The sequence below is a fragment of the Podarcis raffonei genome, chromosome 5 (assembly GCF_027172205.1).
Source record: "Podarcis raffonei isolate rPodRaf1 chromosome 5, rPodRaf1.pri, whole genome shotgun sequence".
Lineage (NCBI taxonomy): Eukaryota > Metazoa > Chordata > Lepidosauria > Squamata > Lacertidae > Podarcis > Podarcis raffonei.
In genome coordinates this window covers 99,126,596-99,142,728 of record NC_070606.1, presented here as the reverse complement: position 1 = coordinate 99,142,728, position 16,133 = coordinate 99,126,596, and positions in this window count along the sequence as shown.

The following is a 16,133-nucleotide window of genomic DNA, read 5'->3' as shown; positions in this document are numbered from 1 at the left end:
GACTAGGAGCTGGGAGATCAAGGTTCAAATCCCTGCTTGGCCGCAAAGTAGTAGTAGTAGTAGTAGTAGTAGTAGTAGTAGTAGTAGTAAATTTATTATTTATACCCCGCCCATCTGGCTGGCTTTTTCCAGCCACTCTGGACGGCTTCCAACACAATATTAAAATACAATAACCTATTAAACATTAAAAGCTTCCCTAAACAGGGCTGCCTTCAGATGTCTTCTAAAAATCTGGTAGTTGTTTTTCTCTTTGACATCTGGTAGGAGGGTGTTCCACAGGGCGGGTGCCACTACTGAGAAGGCCCTCTGCCTGGTTCCCTGTAACTTGGCTTCTCGCAGAGAGGGAACCGCCAGAAGGCCCTCGGCGCTGGACCTCAGTGTCCAGGCTGAATGATGGGGATGGAGATGCTCCTTCAGGTATACTGGGCCGAGCTCATTGGGTCAAGCTTGTTTTCTCCCATCCTGGAAGCAGGGGCGTTCCAAGGTGGGAGCAGGGGGCAGTCTGCCCCAGGTGCCATTCAAAAGGGGGGGGACAAAATGCCAACCCCCAATCGGCGGCATCTCTGGGGCACGCCACACACACCCGGGATGAGCGCCACCCCAGGTACCAGAGCACAGTGGCGTAGCGTGGGTTGTCAGCACCCGGGGCAAGGCAAGTAATTTGCGCCCCCTAACCCCTAACCTGCCACCGCTGCCAGCTTCTTCTTGCTGCTGCCTGGTCTGGTCTGGTGTGGTTCTCTCCCGCGCTCAGCGCTGCGCTGGGCGGCCGCTGCACTGTCCCTCCCCCAGATAGTCCCTCGCTCTCTCTCCGCACCGCACGCCTGGCACCCACCCCCTCCACAGTGGGCGACGACCCGGCGGCTTAGATCGGATTCGCACAGCCAGCACTGTAGTGAGAGAGAGTGAGTGAGTCAGGTAGGGGCAGAGAGCTGCGAGTGCGAGTGCGCCCCCCCCCAGATGTTGCGCCCGGTGCGGCCGGCCCCCCCTGCACCCCCCACGCTACGCCACTGCCGGAGCAGTTTGCTTCACCTCTGTCTGGAAGGTAGGACTCAAACCAATGGATTCAAGTTGCAGGAAAGGAGATTCTGACTAAACTTCAGGAAGAACTTTCTGACAGTAAGAGCTATTTGACAGAGGAAGGGTCTTCCTCAGGAGGTTGTGGACTCTCCTTTTTTGGAGGTTTTTAAGCAGAGGTCGGAGGGCCACCTGTCTTGGATGCTTGAGCTGATATTCCTGCATTGCAGGGGGTTGGACTAGATGACCCTTGGATAAGTTCCAATAATTAATAATAATAATAATAATAATAATAATAATAATAATAATATTAATAATAATAATAATAATAATAATAATAATAATAATAATAACATATTATTTATACCCCGCCCATCTGGCTGAGTCTCCCCAGCCATTCTGGGCGGCTCCCAATCGAGTGTTAAAAACAATACAGCATCAAATATTAAAAACTTCCCTAAACAGGGCTGCCTTCAGATGTCTTTTAAAAATAAGATAGCTGCTTATTTCCTTCATTTCTGAAGGGAGGGCATTCCACAGGGCGGGTACCACTACCGAGAAGGCCCTTTGCCTGGTTCCCTGTAACCTCACTTCTCGCAATGAGGGAACTGCCAGAAGGCCCTCGGAGCTGGATCTCAGTGTCCGGGCAGAACGATGGAGGTGGAGATGCTCCTTCAGGTATACTGGGCTGAGGCCGTTTAGGGCTTTAAAGGTCAGCACCAACACTTTGAATTGTGCTCAGAAATGGACTGGGAGCCAATGTAGATCTTTCAAGACCAGTGTTATGTGGTCCCGGCAGCCACTCCCAGTCACCAGTCTAGCTGCCGCATTCTGGATTAGTTGCAGTTTCTGGGTCACCTTCAAGGGTAGCCCCACGTAGAGTGCATTGCAGTAGTGATGATTGATGACCTTGGCCATTCACTGACTCTCAGCTGGACCTACTTCACAGTGTTATTGTAGGGATGCAATGAGGAGAGGAAGAAGATACGTGCCTGCCACCATGAGCTCCTCAGAGAAAAATGGTGGGATCCAAATGCAACAAACAAATGGCGCCCCCAAATTTCCAACAGCAATCACACTCACTTCCCTTGGCATAATTTCTGTGAGCGTTGAAAACAAATTTCACGTGACTTCAGAAATCGTGGCGGGGGTGAACCCGCTTGTGTTTTGAATACTTTCCACATTTCATTTGTTGCCTTCTTCTTCTTTTAAAGGTTTCGGATACTATGTAAATATGACATTAAATTAAACCCAAACACCCTGATCATATGCCTGACTGTTCCCTTCGCCTTCTGCCTTTCCTTCTCTTTTTCCACGTCTGATTTCTTGCCGAGATGGAAATTTCATTTTAATAGTTTGCCATTCGGTTGTTTGCCATCCAAAGCGGCAATGTTTTTCTTTGCCGCTCCGTGCAATTTTTTTAAAAATTTTTTTATTGATGCTCTTTCATGATGCCTTGTGGCTTTTATTGTGGTTTATTGCTCCGTGCATCTGAGGGTGGGAGTGCTGGGAACTGCAGTTGTCTCTGGGAAGGAGTCTGCGAAAGACCTCTTGTCCGTTCGCAATCGCCCACCACCCATCCTTGGAGGCCCCCCTTTTAAAAAACCCTCTTATCTGCCCTTCGACTTTGAGCACACTTTGTCCAGAGGGAGAGCAGGGGCACCTTGAAAGAGCAGCTCACCCTGTCTAAAGGTTCTTGCCTGGGATAAACAAGGGAACTTTGCAGGAATGGAAAACTACAACGTCTCTCTACTCCCCAAAGCACGTTGCAGGCCTGGCTCAGAGCGGAGTGTGGAGCAGCCTGCCTTGTGCAGGCAGGTGTGTGTGTGTGTGTGTGTGTGTTCATACGGAGGGCGTGTTGCACAAAAACAAGGCAGGCCAGTCTGGTTTGACTGCTCCCCTCCCTTGGGCTGGGAGGAAAAGATCCAGACATGCAACCAAAACACTCCACAGTCAAACAAATAGGAATGGCTAATGAGCAAAAGTCATGCCAGACCCTTTCTTTCGTTTTGACAAGAAGGAGAAATCGTCTCTTTCTCTCCCTGCACCACCCCAATGCTGCACATTCTTCCTGCTACTTTCTTTTCTTGCAACCGTGCAATGACGACTCAAAAGCTCTCAGGCGGGCCGAAGAAGCAGCCTCTGGTTTCTGAGGAGTTCTCCCGGCGTCGCAGCGAGACCTTGACTTGTGGAGAGGTAAAGCAGAACTTCTCCCTGGCACAGCCAGAACATCTGCGGCTTGCTGGGCAGAGAGTGTTAGACATCTACACACACACACACACACACACACACCAGCTCCCTTCCTCTCCCCTCCTATAACTTATTAAACTAAATAACGCGAGCTGGCATTTCAAAGAGTCAAATAAAATTCATGAGGATCGGCTGCCAGCTTCTCCGGGGGACGCTTCTGGGAGCAGATGTTGAGATTTCCAAACTTTGCCCCTCTGCACATCCTCCCCCCCCCCTGCTTCCAAATGTGCCCAGGAGACAGTCTGCGAGATTTATAAGCACCAGTTTCATTGGCCTGCTTTTTTTGTTCCTCGGAGAGGGTGTGTCGCAGGAAGTCACGCCATTTGGATCGGATTAATTAATCTGGAACAGCTCCTCTTTTGCCCCCATTTCTGTGGTCGCAGCAGCCTTGTGGTTTTGAAAACATCCCAATCCGAGGGAGAAAATAAGAAGAGCCCGCTAGATCACGGAACGGCGTGGTTGGGATGCCAAGGGTCATCTAGTCCAACCCCCCTGCAATGCAGGAATGGCAGCCAAAGAATCCCTGGCCGATGGCCATCGAACCTCGGTTTTAAAACTTCCAAGGAAGGAGAGTTCACCACCTCCCAAGGGAGTCTGTTCCTCGGATCAGGCCCACGGCCCATCTAGTCCGGCATCCTGGTCTCACAGTGGCCGACCAGATACCTGTGGGAAACCTGCAAGCAGGATTCGAACACAAGAGTAATTCTCCCCTCCTGTGGTTTCATAAAATCATAGAATTGTAGACTTGGAAGGGAGCCGAGGTGTGCAATGCAGGAATCTCAGTATGACTGATAGCAGTATTATCCACCCCCATCGTTCAGCCCAGACACTGAGGTCCAGCTCCTAGGGCCTTTTGGGGGTTCCCTCCCTGCGAGAAGTGAGAGTACAGGGAACCAGGAAGAGGGCCTTTTCGGTGGTGGCACCCACTCTGTGGAATCTGTTTCCAACCCAACCAAAATTAAATGCCCAGAGAGCTGCACGTTCTGTCAAGTCACTGGCTGGCTCGTTCCAGTGGGATTATTGCATTTAGTAACTCTATCTAGGCCCCCACACATGAGCATTGATGGGGAAAGGTCTGTGCCCACAACTAAGACACCACAAATATGCTTCATGGTCGCCGGAAGGGCAGAAATGCCTGGAAGGGGTTGGATTGGGGTGCAACTCGCATGGAGCGCATGAGAACCATGTCAATATAATGGAGACATATGAAGTAGAGTTGGCTTTGAAAGAAAGAAACTATGCCGCACATGGTTAAACTGTGGAGCTCTTTCCCACAAGAGGCAATTATGGCCGCCATCCTAGATGGCTTTATGAGAGGATTAGAGATTCATGGAGGAGGAGATGGCAATCCCAAGTGTTGGTGCTGGCCTTTAAAGCCCTAAACGGCCTCAGCCCAGTAGACCTGAAGGAGCATCTCCACCCCCATCGTTCTGCCCGGACACTGAGGTCCAGCTCCGAGGGTCTTCTGGCGGTTCCCTCACTGTGAGAAGCCAAATTACAGGGAACCAGGCAGAGGGCCTTCTCGGTGGTGGTGCCTGCCCTGTGGAACGCTCTCCCTTCAGATGTCAAAGAGACAAACAACTACCTGACATTTAGAAGGCATCTGAAGGCAGCCCTTTTGAGGGAAGTTTTTAATGCTTGATGTTTTATCATGTTTTTAATATTCTGTTGGGAGCCACCCAGAGTGGCTGGGGAAACTCAGCCAGATGAGCGGGGTATAAATAATAAATTGTTACTGTTATCTGCATTGATGTAGATAACTGAGAACATACAATTGAGAGGAGGGGTCTACTTTACATATGGCTTAAAATGGGGGGTATGCTTCAGCTGAAAATTGCAGGGGGCTGGACTAGGTGACTCTTGGGGTCCCTACGATTCTAGGATCTGTGAGAAAGCATACCCTCCAATTTTTCTCCAGTTAAAATAGGGGCATCCTATTCCATCATGATAACAATTTTATTATTTATACCCCACCCATCTGACTGCTTTGCCCCAGCCACTCTGGGCAACTTCCAACTTATACAGAGAAACATAATAAAACATTAAACATTAAAAAAAAAAAGCCCTTCCCTGTACAGGGCTGCCTTCAGGTGTCTTCTCAAGGTTGCTTAGTTCCTTGTCTCCTTAGCTCATGGGTCCCCTAACTCCATATACTCCAAAATTTATCCGGTGAAAATAGGGACGTCCGAAGGAAAAGTGGGACATTCTGAGATCAAACTGGAAACCAGGACGGTTTCTGCAAATCCGTGACTGTCCCTGGAAAACAGGGAGACTTGGAGGGTCTGAGAAAGAGCCCTAAATCCAGGGGTGTCAACCAGTTACAAGATTTGTCAGCTGGCTGATCATTTGCCAGTGAAGTGATGGATCAATTAATTAATCTGTTAAATCAAAATGAACGTGCAGGTTAGCCAAATTCCATGCAGGTTACCTTGCAATGTGAAGCAGTAAATGGTGCTTCGCGCTCTGTTTACGTCCTTGATCAAGTAAGAAACCTGAATCAAAAGAAGCTCAATGGACTAAACTAAAAAAAATTAAATAAACTGTTGTGGCTGATTTTACTTGGGTGAATTGATGATTGTTTTTCCTTTGCTGACTTTTCTTCACCGAAAGGCCACAGTTTGGTTTACAACATAGAAACATAATTACAAATGTAAAATAGATAACGCAATATTCATAAAATGTAATTTAAAAAGTTACTTGGATAAAACTAATAATCATATCACAGAAATATTGATTTTATTTATTTATTTAACCAGGTTTCTCTATCAGTGAATCATCAAAAGTTCTAAGTGGTTTACAAAAAAATATAAAACTTGCATTAAGTTTACTGATTAAAGCTACATGTTAAAAACAAGTTAGGCTTAATTTTTAGGGGGGCATCTGCAGTTTTAAAATATACATTACAAAATAAAATTTATAATATAAAATTATATATTAAATTCTAGGTCAAATTTACATATTTGGTAAAAATAAAGAAAAGGTTTTGGTTGGCTCCAAAACCAGTACTGCTTCCAATATTTTTTATTTTGCCTTCAAGCTTATGAGCAACTTTAAGAGCCGGTATAAAACTTTAAAGGCTGCAGAGATATTCTGTAAAAATATACATAAATAACTCAGTTCTCAGCCCTGCCAATTAAAATGAGCCTCTCCTCTTGTTGATCTTCTAGAATTTTAGCTGATTAGATACTGATCAAACTGATTTAGGCTTGCAACCTTAGCTAATGGTTATTATTATTATTATTATTATTAAATAATAAAAAGCATGCTAGATCAGACCAACAGCCCATTAAATGCAGTATCTTGTCTTCTGCAAAGTCTCTGCAAAGTCCAGAAGCCATGCATAAAACCAACAGCTAGCTCTCTCCCTTGTGATCACCAGTAACTGGAATTCAGAGGCACAGGGCATTGTTGGTCTTACTCAAAGTAGACCCACTGAAATGAACAGAGATGACAAACTGAGGTGCCTTAATTCCTACGCAGAAGAGAACACAGTTGAATACAGCCCATAATATCCCAAATGGTGGAGGTGGTACACAGCCCCCATGCCTTTCTCACCCACGAATTTGTCTAATGATCTAATCTGCTTTTAATAGCGCAATTAAGTGGGACGTTCACCTCCTCGAGGTCTCTGGGAATTATTAAATGGCAAGACCGAGGGGACTGGCTGGCACCCCAAGTGCCACAGCGAGAACGATGGTTGTAAAAACCGGAAATATTGTCGCACAGTGAACATTAAATTCTGGTTCCTGAAAACAGGGCCTGAAATAGTGCTAAATTGAGCCTTTTGACAAGTTTTCCTAATGAACCTAGAACCCACGTTTTTTTCCCTACCATGGAGTCATCTGCGGTATGTAATCGATATTGTTGCAATTAGTTGAGTACGTGGAACTCATGAAATGCAAATAAATAAGCAGAAGGAGAAATCACTGCTCCAGACACTGAACTGTATCAGACGATGTTTCTAATACCAGTTACTGGAAATAAAAGCGTGCTCGGATCCTGCCGGATTTATGTATAAGCTAAACAAGCTCTAGCTTAGGGCCCCACTTTATTGGGGGCCCCCAAAAAAAAATTAAAGGAAAAAACCTGGATGTACATTTCCAAAATATAAGATAAAAAACAAATAAAATAAAACCTACATGCAGCAACTGTGTTTTGTGTTGTGTAGGCTCCTAGGATGTACATCGTGGGCGCTGACTGCTAGCCTGCTCCCTAAAATATCCCTGCTTTGCGCATTTCTATATACAGCGGTACCTTGGTTCTCAAACTTAATCCGTTCCATAAGTCCGTTCCAAAACCAAAGCGTTCCAAAACCAAGGCGCGCTTTCCCATAGAAGGTACTGCAAATTGGGTTAATCCGTTCCAGACTTTTAAAAACAACCCCTAAAACAGTAATCGAACATGCATTTTGCTATCTAATGGGACCACTGATCCATAAAATGAAAGCAATGATCAGTGTACTGTACTATAAAATAATAACAATAACAATAACAATAATTTATACCCCGCCCATCTGGTTGGGCTTCCGCAGCCACTCTGAGCAGCTTTCAACGAAATATTAAAATACAGTAATGCATCAAACATTAAAAGCTTCCCTTAAGAGGGCTGCCTTCACAAATAATAAATAAAACAGTATTGTAGATGATAAAAATGAAAATGATTTTTTTTTCCTTGCCTGCATTGTTTGGATGGGGGGCATTTATCCATATCAAGGGCCCCATTACCTTCAGGAGCTTAGGGCCTCATCAAACCTAAATCTGACCCTGAGGTTTCCCGTCATCAGAGCTGGCTCAGCCGGGCGGCAAGGGAGGGTGCTGCTTCAGGCAGCAGAAGCTATCAAGGTGGCACGCCCATAAGTGCCCTGCCTGATCGCCACCTCTGCCAGTGCTGGAGAAGCACCACTGCCAGTGGCACCGATTTTGGGGACGATCACGGCCCATTTGGAGCAAGATCTGCTTGGCCACTGTGAGGGCAGGATGCATGTTTAGATGGGCAGGGGACCTGATCCGGAAATGATCTTTTCCTGTGCTGAGCCAAGGCTGGCGTAAGTCCCCCCCAAAGGGGGGCACAGAAGAGGCAGGACTAGAGAGGGGGACAGAGGTCGGATCCTAAGCCCATTCAGGAGAGTCGCAGAGCTGAGCACTATTTTAAAGTTTTTATTTTCTGTCTGCCAGGCTTAGTAGCCCCGTCGGTGACTGGGGTTTGGATCTGGTGTAAATTTAATTTAAGACACTTTGCTCTATGCCCCTTTCTTGTGCACAGGGATTGCTCGCTTACAATCAGTGGGCTTACTCCGAGTAGGGCTGACACTGCATACAGCCTGCAGTCATGAATAAATATGCCACCAAGTATTAAAAGTTAAATTCCAGTTTATAGCATCAGTAAGATTAGGACAGAGCTATTATATAAATCCTTTATTTATTTATTTATTTATTTATTTATTTATTTATTTATAAATAAAAGGAATATTACTTATTTTTACTTTTCATTTAATACAATTCATACATTTTATTCATTCTAAACCCTCCAAGAGTTAAAAAGAATTATGATGGAATTTGATATGCATTTAGGCCCTCAAAACTCTTACGATAGCTCTCCGGCAATCGGTTTAGGGGATTTTCATTGCCGAGGTGAAAAACCGGGTTCAAGATGTCCCGGGAGATTGCTGCCTGTAGTTTATGTGGTTAGGCAGAACGGCGACTGTTGAGATAAATGTGCCTCGAGAGATGCTCTCTGTTTAAGAAAGCCCAGATTTTGCATTCAAGTCCATGCTCTTGAAATCTCAGTCGTTAACATCTGGCAAAACACTCTCTGCAGCCGATGAAATACTTAGCCCTACCGCCTTGCGGAGAACTCCCCCCGACCCGAAAGGACCCTATAGCAAATACAAAGTCACTGCTGTCTTGTTTTTATTGATAATTGTATTCAGCTAAGATGCCTCCACCATCTAGAACAGAAGAAGGGAGCTGAAATATCACCATGGTTTGCTTAGGGAAATATCAGATATAATTGAAGCATTCTGTTTTAGTGGTACAATGCAATGGCTGGAAATGGAAATCTGTCGTATCCTGAATCAAATCCATTGATCCATCTTAGTCCAGAACTGTCTGCTTTGATTGACAGCGTTTCTCCAGTGGGGCTTTCCCAAATTTGCGACCTGAGTTTGTACGTGTCTGTTGTCTGAGTGCGGACGTGTGCATTGCTATTATAAACCTTGCAGACTTGGGACACATAAATGCTATCCATAAATAATAACCAGACATATCACAGCCATCCATAGGCTTCTTTTAAGCCAGCACCTCTAAAGGGTCTCCAAAGTTGTGGACTTACTCGAGAGTAAGGCTCTTTAAGCTCAGCGTCACTTCCCTCACCCCACAAAATCAGAACAGAACCAGGAAGCACATTTTCTCTTTGGTTAACTATTTGCCTCTGGAATAAAAATAATTAAAAATTGTCTAGTAGCACCTTATAGACCAACTAAGTTTGTTCTGGGTATAAACTTTCATGTGCATGCACACTTCTTTAGATACACTGAAACAGAAGTCACCAGACCCTTATATATAGTGGGAGGGTGGGGTGGGGTTTTAGGAGATGGGTGATTGACTCATGACGACTGTTAACGACTGCAATTAGTCCTACAGGAAAAAGCAAGGGATAGTATGCAGATGATTAGCATATGTAATGAGACAGGAATCCCATATCTCTATTCAGACCAGATCTCGCCATAGTTTTCTATAGTTAGTGATAAGTTGTAATTCAGCAACTTCTCTTTCAAGCCTGTTTCTGAAATTCTTTTGTAATAAGACAGCTGCTTGGAGATCCTGTATTGAATGTCCTGGGAGATTGAAGTGTTCTCCTACTAGCTCCTCTGCCTTGCGATTCCTGATGTCAGATTTATGTCCATTTATCCTTTGGCGTAGGGTTTGTCCTGTTTGTCCAATATAGAGAGCTGAAGGGCACTGCTGGCATTTGATGGCATACACAATGTTAGAAGCTGAGCAATTATTTGCCTCTGCTGAGAGAGGCAGTGTGGTGTAGTGGTTAGATTTGTTGGACTAAGGGCTGGGAGATACCAGTGCCAGGGCCATGAAGCTCACTGGGTGTCACCGTGGGCGCCAGTCTCCACCTTTCAGCCTGTCCTACCTTGTCAGGCTGTTGTGGGGATTAAATGAGGAGGGGAACAAGGCACGTATTTCCACCTTGAGCTCCTTGCGGGGGGGGGGAGAGAAGAGGATATAAATGCAATAAATACATGAAATAATAAATGAATAAGTCTCTGAGAATCATGAAACGGCAAGGAAATTCCTCCCTGGGCACAACTGGCCTCTGTGCCAGTTATTGCAGGAAAGAAAGAAAGAAAATAAGGAAGTAAATAAATCAAATTGGAAATGTATTTCACCACACACTGGATAAGAAAATTTGGGATGGGATGAGTCAAGGGTGTATTTCAAAAGAGGACTTGCTTAATCGGTTATCAATTGATTACGCATTTTACGAGGGGAGGGGGAAATCCCGGCTGGCTTCAATAATTTGAATGTGAAGATACCCTTAATGATCAGAGTAAATGGGATTTGGTCCTCCCTCGGCTCAGTTGATACATAGTGATTAACTGTGGCACAGAATTCAAAGCGGTACGATCAAAGTTTTATTCAACTGTAATATATGGTACTTACATCATTATCCGTCTCGAAATAATGTCCAGCAAAATAGGACATTGTGCGGGGGAGAAGCATTATGGGATCAGAGTTGTGCAAGAACTTCACGAAGGAATTTCCCTTAGAGAAAAGCCATTGTGGGATGCTTTGCAAATTTGCATTTCGCACCGCATGAATTGGATAAAATATACAGAGAGCGCTTTAATAAACCCTGGTGGTACAACTGTTTGTTTGCAGTTTTCCTACACATCTGTAGAACGGACCACAATATTATTGAGTTTAGAAATTAGCATGTTTATTCCAAAGTCCCGCTGAGTTCGATAGGACTTACTCTCAGATCGGTGTGAGTAGGATTGCAGTTGAAAGGAAAATAAAATTAATGAGACACTGGGTTTTCTCGTCAGATCTATTGGCTGGGTTATTTAGATTTATTAGGCAGAGCACAACTCCTTTACTGATTCCCCAAGCTTCAGGCAGCGACCAAGATAATCGTTGCAAAGAATCGGTGTTGCAGTACATCTCCATCTGTCAAAGTGTGGCACGTCACACAAATGTCAAAACTTAGCAGAAATAATTTAACTCAGAAAAAGAAGACAAGAGAAGATACAGTTTTGCCAATATATCTCATGTTTATTCATTGAGCTCTGGAAAACTAGCCATGGTATTTTGATATTTCCAACACATTTCTGTTATAATTTCTAAATGCTGCATTTTCCACTTTAATATTCCGGATTTATTTTCTTTTATTGATTTATGAACAAAGGGCAAACATAACAAAAACAGAAGAAGAAAGACAAAGAATCAGACATTTAAACCACAAAGCATCACAGTCTGAAAGGGCACAAAGGTACAGGGAAGCTCCAAAGAAATAATAATATATTAACTCATGCAAAGATTCCCTTTGCAAATAATAAAGATTTATAAAATAAAAGCATTCTCCACTGGTGTGAGTCCCATCGTTACTGAGAATAAAGGTTCTATCTCGTCTTAAATGAGCCAGACCTTTGCATATGCTGGTAGTACCTCAGTATTTGTATATGGAATAAAATCATGCCATCAAGTTCTTTAGATACCGTATTTTTCGCTCTATAAGACGCACCAGACCACAAGACGCACCTAATTTTTGGAGGAGGAAAACAAGAAAAAAAAATATTCTGAATCTCAGAAACCAGAACAGCAAGAGGGACCGCTGCGCAGTGAAAGCAGCAATCCCTCTTGTTGTTCTGGCTTCTGGGATACCTGCGCAGCCTGCATTCACTCCATAAGATGCACACACATTTCCCCTTACTTTTTAGGAGGGAAAAAGTGAGTCTTATGGAGCAAAAAATACGGTACTTTGTTTCTGAGATATCTTTTCCAGAAGGGCAATTTGCCAAACCTTTGAATACCAGCGGTCCAAATGGTTAAGCTTAAATGCATTCCTACATTTGGCAAAACAACCAGAGAGGGGGAAATGAGGCGGTGATGGAATATTCACCCTGGTGATATACCGTATATTTCCGTGTATATGTGGTTTTTTTACTCTAAAATAATGCTCAAAATCTGGGCTCGTCTTATACACAGATAGTATCTCCCCCCCCCCCATTTTCTTAAACCGGATTCCCCAAAATAGGGGGCGTCTTATACATGGGGGTGTCTTATAGACGGGAAAATACGGCACTTAAAGCACAGAGCATTCTGGCCTCTAATAGCAGAAATTTATTTATATAAATCTGCCTACATCCTCCCAGATCGTAATACTCCATGTGGAACTTCACCCAGGATTGATCATTACCAAATTTCACTTGGAGAGATGGAGAGGACTGTGCTTTTCCTTCATACGAATAACCGAAGGGTCATCCTGGGTCAGGCCATTTGCCCACCGAATCCAGCATCTTCTGCCCAAGCAGTTTCTCCGCCAGCAGGGTGTGGGTCCCTCAGAATGCTCCCTCCCCAATATTTGTGCTTGAGCGTTTGGCTTTCGGAGGTATACTGCCTCTGCAAATGGAAGTCCTTTTTTTTAAAAAAAAAATACAGCCGTCACGCCTAATAAACAAAAGCTTTTAAGGGATTGTCGCCACGAAGCAGCCACAATTAGCTACCACACCTCTGAGGTAGCAAAGCGTTTTCTGGTCTAAAAAGCCTAACTTCCAGGAATTCTCAAACCACGCCTCTCATTGCAGAAAGGCGTTTGTGACACCTGCATGTTCTTAGGGGAAGAAAACGATGGGGTCTGTTCAGTGCCGGATTTACGTATAAGCTAAACAAGCTCTAGCTTATGGCCCCACTCTCCTGGGACCCCCCAAAAAAATTAAAGGGAAAAAAACCCAAAAACCCCTGGATGTACATTTCCAAAATATAAAAGACGAATAAAATAAAACCTACATGCAGCAACAGTGTTTTGTGTTGTGTGGGCTCCTGTGAGGTCCATAAATTACCATGTAGCATTCATCCAACACAAAAAACAGTGGCAATTTGTTGTCGACAAAGGACAGCTGGACATAGAAAGGGCCCCATTACCTTCAGTAGCTGAGGGTCTCATCAAACCTAAATCTGGCCCTGGGTCTGCTCATAGGAAGGGTTCTGTTTGGAGATGCAAAGTTCTACATGTATTAAGTCCTAAATTCAGTACCCAGGTTGTCCCCTGCAGTGATCCTAAGGTCTGTCCCCTGCCCAAGGGCTATAGGATCTGGGATGGGGAACATTTGCATCCCTACGAGAAGCTCTGAAGGAGTACAGATCTTCTCTATCCCAGCTTTAGACACTCAGCACCAGGTTAAGCAATGATGGATGTATCTAAATCAGCCAGTCCACTCGTTTAAATGATCTAAAACACTGGTTACCAAATTGGCTGGTACCAATCGCGGGGGGGTGGGTGGGTTGGAGTTACCTAGGTGATGTTAAGAGGCAAGGGGGGGCGGTCCCAGAGGTATAAATGACTATCAGAAAAGTTGGATCATCAATTTTGCTGAATTAAACAAATTAGTTTTAATTGGATTTTGGATAACCGTGCAATTAATTGTTGCTGTTTTTGAATTGTATTGCTTAGTGAGTTGTGCCAACTGCTGTTCTGAATAATGCCTTTTATAGCGTTGGGTAAGGGGCACAGGGAGATGAGCTTTTCCAGGGGCCTGGAAACGTTTGGGCTGCATCATACGAAGGAACACATTATGACGCTTTTGCAAAAGTTCAGCTTTAGTGCATCACCCAGCTCAAAACAATTCTGCCGTCACTGGTATTATAGACTAGTAATGCTGTTTTGGAGATCAATTGGAGGCTTGCTCTCAGCTAATTATTTAAGTGCATCTGTAGTCCGGGCAAGGAGCAGAAAAGCAAACCCTAGCAGCTTGGTTACATGTATTGCTGATGCTATAAAACCAGAAGACACATAATATTAAAAAAAAATAAAAATCATACAGCCATGTGATGTTTATGTACATTAAGCAAGCAAGCAAGCAGGCAGTTAAAAACTGAACATCAGGGAGATAAGATCTTGGGACACCTCATGCAGTCTGCTGTGAATTATACCGACGCTTGGGAACAAACAAATAAGAAAGGTAGTAGCAGGAGAAAATTATATGTCAGACCTGGAAATAGCACAGGGGCTGTACAGAAAGCTGCCACTCAGCCCCAAACTTTTTTAAAAGAAGAAGAGGAGGAAAAAGAAGGCTAGATTGATTGCAAAATAAGGCTGAAGTGCTCACTAACTGGACAAATAGCAGACAACAGGGCTCTTCCTAATGTGCAAACAATCCATATTTTGGCTAGGATGCTCAGGAGGCAGCTAGTACAAATCTGGCAGTGCAATAGTTACGTTGTTTTGACATATCGAGGGATGAAGGGGGATAACAAGAGTGGATGCCCTTGTTTGCATTTTGTGGGCTCATGAGAAGAAGAAAAAGAAGAAATGTTCAATTAAAAAACACCATTAAAATGTAGCCCATAATATTCACCAGTGCAAGGACAAAGGCAGATGGGTTTTATATCCACCAGATAATATGCATGGAATATGCCCACTCTGTTCTTAATCTGGGTTAATCAGTCAGGAATGACTATCGGTTTCACATATGCACTCACATTCCTTATTATATATCTTTGGATAATTATCACCAGTGCTTTTCTTCTAGAAAAAATGGCACTGGTACTCGCCATTACAGTCAGTGCCACGTTTTTAACCAGTGCTTCTCTTCCAGATATAATGGTGCCAGTACTGCATACCTTTGAGTATCCGCAGAAATAATAATAATAATAATAATAATAATAATAATAATAATAATAATAATAATATAATAATAAATGATCCGAAGACTCATGAGGCTACCTCATTGCAGATGCTAAACATGTCTTCTTGCCATAATCCAGGTGGGAGACTTCTGGGGAACCCCTTGTACATTGCCTTGGCTTCTAAAAGTGGGATATAAATCAAAGTTTTAACATTTTTAAAAATGCATGGATTAAAATTCCAGGGATAATTTCCCATAAATATTTCTTGTGGTCTGAAAGAGATGAAAATCTCCTTTCCCTCTGTGTATCACATAAATCACATTGAGGGTCTATAAACCGCAGTGGAGATGTGCTACAGGGCAACTTATCAAGCTCGTTTATGAGCCCGTGTTCCCTGAATAGGTTAATGCTTCCCCTCCCAAAAATTGTTGCAATTGAAGATGTAATTGGCTTATTAAAATACGCATTCTTCTCTCGTTTTTGTGGGGGGAAAGAGTGAGGAACGTAGATGGAGGTTAATTTTGAAAATAGGTAGGAGAAAAGGAAGAAGAATCATCTTACAAGTTCCATTATGTCCTGCCACGGAAGGTAGGGTTGATTGCAGGTAATGACAGCTGTCATGTTACCCCGTGGGCCTTGCTGCCAGGCCTCCACCTCAGAAAGGGAAAGATGCACAACCGTCACAACCAAGGACAGGACAGCAGTTGGCATAAACATGCAACCGGTTTAATTTCCCGTGAGCTGTCCTGCTCCATTTGGAAGGGCTTCGCTTTCTTTTGGAACTGGACTCGTTCTGCTCCCTAGAACTGCATGTTATTCTATTGTTGCATCCTGCCCTTAAACCATGTGGTGAAGAACCAGGAAGAAAACCGAGGAATAAATTCGGCAGCTTTCCTTCAGGGTCTTGGAGATCACCCTATCTAAGGCCAGTTCCTCTTGGACAGTGAGATCACTGAACAGCCTTCATCGGGTTTGGGACGGCCGTAGAACCTAAAGTGCAGCCCAAACAAA